This window comes from Chrysemys picta, chromosome 3 (genome assembly GCF_011386835.1).
Source record: "Chrysemys picta bellii isolate R12L10 chromosome 3, ASM1138683v2, whole genome shotgun sequence".
In the NCBI taxonomy this organism is placed as follows: Eukaryota; Metazoa; Chordata; order Testudines; family Emydidae; genus Chrysemys; species Chrysemys picta.
This window is the reverse complement of record NC_088793.1, coordinates 35205048-35213943: the sequence shown is the minus strand read 5'-3', so window position 1 is coordinate 35213943 and position 8896 is coordinate 35205048.

Here is an 8896-nt window from a genome sequence, read left to right as displayed (position 1 = left end):
AGTCTACCCATTGCTGGATAATACCTGGAATACTTGTTATGCAGGTATGTGAAGGATTGGGTTTACCTTATAGTGCCCTCTTTTGGCTGGACCCAGACTGGTGCCTGCAGAGCCAGCTCGCTCCTTGGGAAAATGCTGCCTGGGGCCGTCTCACAGAATCCAGACAGGGTAGTGTGCAATTAATTGCTGTGTGTTTATTTCAAGCTTTCTTAACAAAGACAGGATGAAAAATTCACAGCCTTTCCCCACAAAGTTTGTACTGGTTGAGTCCCTTTCCCCCAAATCTATCCCTCACCCCATAAGTTCATCAATCCAAAAGTTCCTGTTTCTTGCTTCAGAGCACTTTGTGATAACAGGACTTTCCTCACTCCCCGTTCTGTCCCTCTGTTTCTTGGAGCTGCTCCTCCCAGCAGTTGCTGCAGCCACTGGCAGGTATTGCAACCTACCTCTCTCTCCTATGTCCTGCTCCTCAGGTGCAGCACATGGGGTTAACTAGCCAGTGATCCAGCTCTGACCCTAGATGAGTAAACTTTCCCTCATACCTTCACGGGGTACCACAGCATTAATAGGCTTCATGTTTTGAAAGAAAGCAACCCAGAGGCCCCATGCTACTGTTAGGTAAAAAAGCAAGTCCTCACTCACCTCTCCAGCACCCGAGTTCGTGCGGAGTTGGTATGGGCTCACAATCTGTCAGAGACCAGACACCAATTCGTTGATCAACGGGCTCACACTATCCTTAGCTTGAAAGGCTTCAGAGTAAGTGTGGCAAGTTTATTAGGGGTGAGCATCAATATTTATACACAGAAGTAAACAAAGTGATTAACAGATCATAATGGTCATGTATAATCAAACAAGATTCTACAGGATAAAACAGGTTAAAATGTACATTCAGAAAGAGATAAGGGGAGATGGCTACTTAAGGGGAGGAGGGTGTCATGAGTAGTTCGCAGGTCAGAGCTTTGATTAAAAGTTCAGACAGAGACATCAAGTCTGGGTTAAGTTTAAGCTCATCAAAAGTTCAGACTCAACATTCCTCCATTTGTAGCTTTGGGATAACTATTTACCAAAAGCTACACCCCATTTTAAGGAGCCAAGGGCCGCTTGGCAATTTCAGCCTGGGCCAACTCGAAGAGAGTAAGGCCCTTGGCTGAAGTAGGAAAAGAATAAACTGACCCACATGAGTCTATGAGGGAGGGGACACACTGAATACAGCAACACAGTATTATAAGGATTACTATGGCCCCAACAATACCCACCAAGAGGTTTTTAACCCACCCAGATGCAGGCGGCCAATTCCATAAGGCTCCCCACCAATCATAAGGTGGCTGGCCAGAGGAGTAGTTCTTAGCTATTTCCCTTAGATGTTTGGTACGTTGAAAAGTGTCAGAGTAGGTGTCATTTACAAAAACACAGCATTCTTCATTTATGAGGGCGCAAGTTCCTCCCTGGGCTGCTAACATTATGTCTAAAGCCATTCGGTTTTGCAAAGCTAACTGGCGCAGCTGGGACATTTCCCCGGCCTGATTCTCAAATAGGGTCGCAGTTTCATTGGTTAAAGATTCTAGTAGTCCCTGTAGACGGATGACACCACCCCTCAAGCTAATGAGACCAGCCCACCACTGCCACGACAAACCATCACGGATATTAATATCTCTGAAGGTTTCACGGATGTTACGAACGTGGGGAAAATGAGGGGGAGTGAGGGAGATGCGAGAAGGCGGTGTTAGCCATGCCAAATAACATGACCCTGCCCAATCAGGGGAGAGAAAGTAATAAGCTTTGGGCCCGCACACGCAGTATGTTCCATACAATGCGTTTCGGGTATTCCATTTCTCAAAGTAGTAGGTAACCCACCACCCGTTGGACCACTGTTCCCCTGGTAATGCAGAGGGGTCGTTGTGCGAACTGCAGAGGCACAATTTGGTAGTGGTGTTTTCAAAGGGCAGTGTAGTAGAGTACTGCTTGAGCAGTTGTAGAAGGCAATCGTATGTCCCTTAGCAATTAGTTGGACACCCTTTTGATCTGAGCAGGGCTTCTTAAAAGCTGACTCTGAAGGCCTGCCCACCCATGAAAAAGTTGGATCGGGGTGAGGGATCCACATATGGGATAAGTGGGATGTGCAAGGCTTGAAGCCAAGATTTTTACTAAAGGCGGTGCCATTAAAATACATGTTGCATTTACTTGTTCCCACAAAAGTTGACCCCTTTTCTTTAACAAAACACAGTGATCCTGTCTGATTGGTTACCCTGAGATATCTGTTAATTGGCACTCCTGTTTTGTCCCATGTAAGATTGTGTTGGACTGGATCTTTTACTCTAGGCAGTGGCATCCAAGTCATATTAGCAGTGGTCAGGGGAATGGGTGTGAAGGGGAGTCCCTGTTCTGCATTTACTGGAAATTGAGTACATACCCAGCAATTACTTCTATTTCCTAAAATACGAGTTTTAACCTCGTGGGAATATCTAATAAAAGCATTATCTTCATAAGCAGAAAATAAACTAAAAAGGCATAATAAAAAACATACAGTTGTCAGAATAAAAGGTCCTCTCATTTTTTCTGAGTCAATTTAAGTCTGATGTCTGAAAGAGGTAAGCTGGTCCACTGGTCGGAGGCAGTGTCCTCAGTGGTGGCAAGAGCTGCTGGTCCGTCACTGTGGTCCACTATGGCTGGCTTGACGTGGGAGTGGTGGATCCAGGATTTGCGTCCTTCCAGGAACACTGCAGTCTGGGTTGTTAAAAGAACCTGGTGGGGTCCAGTAAACCTTGGCTGGAGGGTGTCGCCACGAATGAACTTTTTGGCCCAGACGAAGTCCCCTGGTTGGAATGGGTGGATCTGTTCTTCCAGCGGCACGGTCTGGGAAAACTGCGAGGCTTTCCAAAGGGTACGGAGGCGAGCCTGTAGGGAGAGAAACTGGCACACGGTCATATGATCCCCTCCCAATAGTGAAACATCAGCACGTGGTAGCGCCCCGCCTTTGAAAGGGGGGTGTCCATAGAGCAGTTCAAAGGGGGATAATCCCAATACACGGGTTGGGCGAGTAGGAAGGTGAAACAGGACCAAGGGAAGTACCTGAGGCCACTTTAATCCTGTTTCCTGACAGTATTTAGCCAATGTAAACTTAAGCTCCCTATTCATACGCTCAACTTTCCCGCTAGACTGAGGGTGGTAGGGTGTATGAAAGGAGTGTGAAATGCCCAGTCCTTGTTCTAAACGGCCAAGGACATGACCAGTAAAGTGAGGTCCGCGATCTGAGTCAAGCATGAGAGGGATGCCAAAACGGGGTACAATGTCTCTAAGGAGAATCTTCGCCACTGTGGCAGCAGTACAATTAGCAGTAGGAAAAGCTTCGACCCAGGAAGTCAGAGGGCAAACCAAAACAAGGAGGTGCTTTTTCCCAAAAGCCTTTGGCATATCTGCAAAATCAATTTGAAGATGTTGAAATGGAGCAGCAGGCGGAGGTCTTCCACCCTTAATTTTTTTAAGAGGCGGAGCAGGTCCATTACGCTGACATGTGCTGCATGCTTTCACAATTGACAGGCAGTAGGGTTGAATGCCTGGAGCATACCAAAAGCGAGCGATGGTGTCCACAAGGGCGTGCGTGCCGTAGTGACCCCCCTTATCATGGTGCCAGCGAACTGCCACAGGGTATGTGGAGCGAGGGAGGCAGGCTCGGCCATCCGGCATAAGCCAGGTCCCTTTGACCAGAGTGGCTCCGAGGCTCTCCCACGACTGTAGTTCAGCAGCAGGTACTGGTACGGGGTGCGGTGGAGTAAAGGAGGAGGCTGCAATAGCCAACGTGGGCATGGCTAAGGGTAAGACGGCAGCCGTCTTGGCGGAGGCGTCAGCCAGGGCATTCCCACGGGTGACGGGGCTATCATCTTTAGTATGGGCCCGGCAGTGAACTACAGCCAGGACCGAGGGTTCTTGGAGGGCGTCCAAAAGCTTGTGGATGAGGGGGAGGTGCTGAATGGGTTTACCGGCAGCTGTCTGGAAACCTCGAAACTTCCAGAGGTGGATGTGACAATGCACAACTCCAAAAGCATACTTGCTATCAGTAAAAATGGTAACGGTCTTACCAGCGGCCAACTGGCAAGCTCGGGCCAGGGCATAGAGTTCGGCGGCTTGGGCTCCTCAGTTGCCTGGCAGTGAGGCAGCCTCTTGAATGTCCCTTTCAGAGGTGACTGCATAACCGGTGAAACGCTTGCCATCAACATAGAAGGAGCTTCCGTCCGAGAAGAGGATGCAATCAGGGTTGTCCAGTGGCACGTCAAACAGGTTGTCCCTTATCTGTAAGATGCTATAAACTACTTCCACACAGTCGTGCTGATCCTGGAGGACTGGCAGGTCAGGAAGCAAGGTAGCTGGATTAAGGGGCCCACACCTTTCAAAAATTAGGTTAGTGTCTTCTAAGAGTTCGGCCTCTAGCTGTTGCTGACGATGGGCCGAAAAGACTTGGGTTGTGCCCCTACGCAGAAGGGCTGACAAGTCATGAGAAGTCCAAACCGTGGTAAAATGACCCAGGGTCAGGCTCTTTGCCTTTGTGATCAGCAGGGCAGCTGCTGCCAGAGTCCGGGTGCAGGATGGGGTTCCCTGAGCGACAGGGTCGATCTGCTGAGAGTAAAAAGCAAGCGGGAAATGGTGGGGCCCGCTCAGCTGGGTAAGGACGCCACTAGCAATTCCGCCCCTCTCGTGGACAAAAAGGTGAAAGGGTTTGCTGTAATTGGGGGGGCGGAGAGACATGGAGGAGGCCACACTGTCCTTGAGTAACTGAAAGGCTTGGATTGTGTCCGGGGACCACTGCAAAGGGTCAGGAGCAAGGTTAGCAGTGAGTCGGTGGAGCGGCTTGCTTAACTCCCCGCAGGACGGTAACCAGGGGCGACAGAAGCCAATTAATCCTAAGAAACCGCGAAGTTGTTTCTTGGTGTTTGGCAGAGGGCAGTTTTGGATAGTCTTTATGCGGACTGGGTCCATTTGTCTTCCCTCTGGGGTTAATAGGAAGCCCAGATATCGGACCTTCTGTGAGACCCACTGAATCTTGTTAGGGTCTACCTTGTGGCCTCTGGTGTGTAGGTATAATAAAAGTGCCTTACCATCGATGCGGAGGGCAGCTTCTTCGCGATTACCTAATAGGATGTCATCTACGTATAGGACTAACGTGGATCCCTGCGGACTGGTGAAGCCTTCCAAGTCGTGGCGGAGGCATTGGCTGAAAATCGTGGGGCTGTCTCTGTAGCCTTGAGGAAGTCGTTGCCAGACATAACTTTGTCCCTCCCAGGTGAAACCAAAGAGATACTGAGAGTCTGGGTGCACAGGAATGCTGAAAAAAGCTGATTTTAAGTCAATAACAGTGAACCACTCAGCATCCCAGGGGATTTGACTGATGATAGTAGCTGGATCAGGAACTACTGCATGAAGAGGGACCACATACTGATTAACAACCCGTAGATCCTGTACAAAGCGCCAACGAATAGGGTCTCCGTCCTTTTTAGGAGGCTTTTTTGACAGGCAGTATAGGGGTGTTACAGGGAGTGCGCTGAGGGCGGACTAGCTTTTGTGCAATGAATCCCTCGATAATGGGGCGGATGCCCTCCCGGGCTTCCAACGACAGGGGGTATTGAGGGACTGACGGGGGGGTTAAGGAGGGCTTCACTTGAATCCTTACTGGCTCTGCTGAAAGGAGCAGGCCAACATCAGTGTCAGAAATTCCCCAGAGGGTTAAAGGCAAGTCAGTGAGGTCAGGGGAGAGAGGGGGGGGTGTTTCCCAATTACCCTGAGTTGGGGCCGAATCTCCTAACACTGTCATCAATAATCCTACCCCTTCAGGAGTGCAGGTTAAAGTAGCCTCAAGCTTACAGAGTAAATCCCGGCCCATCAAAGGGATCGGACAAGCTGGGGAAAAAAGAAAACGGTGAGAAAAACATTTATCAGCATAAATAACATTTAGAGGCAAAGTGAGTCCCAGAGACTGTGGGTTGCCCTCCACCCCAGTTGCAGTTTTAACCTCAGAGGATAGCCAGGGAGAGGGGGCATGATTTAAAAGAGAGAAAGTAGCTCCAGTATCAATGAGGAAGGAGACAGGCAGTCCCTGGACTGAAAGGGTTAGACGAGGCTCTTTGCTGGGAGGGGAGAAAGTGAGGAAGGAGCCGGCTAAAGACATTAAGGAAATAAGACCATCACATTGTTTGCCTTCGCCCCCGGGGTACCGTCATTGAGGAGGCTGAGTTTGCTGCAGCTGCTGCTGTTGCCCGTAGTTGATCCAGGCCTGGGGAACGGGCTGAGCTGGTGGTGCAGGGGTGTATTCGTCCCTGGTGTAAGTATCTGCGGATGCAACCAGACCCTCTGGGCGTCCCCAGGGGAGGGGTATGCAACCTGCTGCATCTGCTTGATCATTTGCCTAGTAATTATTCCTCCCGAGGTGTGCCCTTCCATTTCCCCCTTATCCCTCTGCAGAGATTCCGACCTGGAGTCCTGCAGATTCCCCTCTGCGCCCTGGAGAGAGTCCCCCTGCGGAGGAATAGGGGCAGGGGCAGTGGGGACCAACTGACGAGTCAAAACACGCCGTGGTTTACACCCTTCATCGAAATAACATGGAGGGGGTTCACTCTCGGGAGAATACCTGACTGCCATAATTTTTAAAGATTTCCACAGCTCTGCTGCTGTGTCCCAACAAAACCAGTAACATAACTATCCCGGATGGTCTTTTTCGATCTGGCTCCTTACTCCTCTTAAGGCAGCCTGTTCGAAAGAGCCATACGAAGGCCACCTCATCTCCGGGTTGGCCAATACCGCGGTATACCCAGTCCAATTCCTTACACACAGTGTGTACAACTTTCTCCTAGACATTCCTGTCTGTACTGGGAGTTTCCCTTCGTTCCATAACTTATTTACAATCCCCAACGGACTCTCAAGAGGCACGCTAGTCCCTTGACCCATGGTGTCTGACAGGAGCCCTCCAACTGGCGTTTACCCTGCTGTCCAGTACACGACCCCTCAATATTGAATTGGCTGGGAGAAATCTCCCGTGGCGCCTGCCAATTCATATATGAGTGGTCTGACCACTGGACAGAGGCACCGCACCAGAAGGATATCCCAGACGAGCCCCCAAATTGTTAGGTAAAAAAGCAAGTCCTCACTCACCTCTCCAGCACCCGAGTTCGTGCGGAGTTGGTATGGGCTCACAATCTGTCAGAGACCAGACACCAATTCGTTGATCAACGGGCTCACACTATCCTTAGCTTGAAAGGCTTCAGAGTAAGTGTGGCAAGTTTATTAGGGGTGAGCATCAATATTTATACACAGAAGTAAACAAAGTGATTAACAGATCATAATGGTCATGTATAATCAAACAAGATTCTACAGGATAAAACAGGTTAAAATGTACATTCAGAAAGAGATAAGGGGAGATGGCTACTTAAGGGGAGGAGGGTGTCATGAGTAGTTCGCAGGTCAGAGCTTTGATTAAAAGTTCAGACAGAGACATCAAGTCTGGGTTAAGTTTAAGCTCATCAAAAGTTCAGACTCAACACTACCACCATAACTAGTCCAGAACTTTTGGTGTTCTGATCATTAGTGTGGTGCACCTTTGAGGATCTTCAAACACAGCGGTTATGTCTGAAGAAGCAGCATCTGTAGTCATTCAGTAAATATTTAATTGGACTGTGGAACCAGACAGTCACTCTGTAGGAGGTAGCCTGAGTCCATGGATACTGTAAGGACAGGAAACCAGACATTTCATGCTCTGAAATCAATCCCATAACCTTCTTTCCACTCTTCTTTGCTGGAATAGCCCTATCCAATTTAATAAGTAAAAGGCAAATTTCTATAGCGTTTTTGAACAATCCTTCGAAATGGAACAAAGTATAACATTGATGCTATAGAATTCTATAGAATGGTGTGATGATTTGGGGGACCTATTTACGTACAGCTTATTAATTCTGTTTGATATTAGGAACTGTCTCTGTTTATGCATTGGGCTGTCTTTTGCTGTATTCTTGCATCATATTGCTTGGGTTACAGAGAGGGGAACTGGCGCCTCGGTGTCTGCCTCTGAATACGATGGTCATTAAGTATGATCACCAGCTCAATAGACCTTGCAATAGCAGAACAATGGAGTGGCTGCAGTCAGAGTAAAACCAGTTCTCTGCAGCTTGTCTGCAGAAGAGTGGAAAATGGGGAAAGAAACAGGAGGAGGAACAAAGAAACAAGTTGTTAGTGCTAGCTTTGAAAATCACAGGCTAGAAGGTATGGGAAACATACAAAGGTGCATGATTTCTGAGGGACAGGGAACCTTTTGACTGCCAGAGCAGATGAAGCTGAAAGGAGCTGGCTGCATGAGTCAGAGAGCAGACTATTGATCTGAAATTGCAGCCTGAGCTGGAGGAGTGATATCCAGGAGCTGACTTGGAACCCTGACAGGACATTGTACTATAAGAGTAACGCCTCCAGGAAGTGGAGGGGTATCAAACTTCCCAGACACTCTAGATGCAGTTTTTGGTTTACTATGACACACTTCCTGTAGGAGCAGAAGTGAAGAAGCCTAGCACAGGAGAGTCGTAGGCTGCAGCTCCACAGAGCAGTAGAATTTAAGTTTGTTACCCATTTCTGTACATTGGTCCTGTTCATAATAAACAGTTTATCTTGACATCGGTCTGCTCACCTGCCAGATATTTCATGGTACCAGGGGTGGAAGTCACAGCATTTTGGAAGACACGGTGAGAGGTAACGTCGTAATGGCTGCTACAAAGCCTATGCAACTTCAAGAACCATCCCCCCATTAGTCCTGAGAATCAATGGAAATGCTGGATATGCCTGGAAAAGGTTCAAATAGCAATTTGAACAGTATATGAAAGTCACAGGGGCAAATAAACAGGAGGAAGAGCAAAAGATTGCTCTGCTC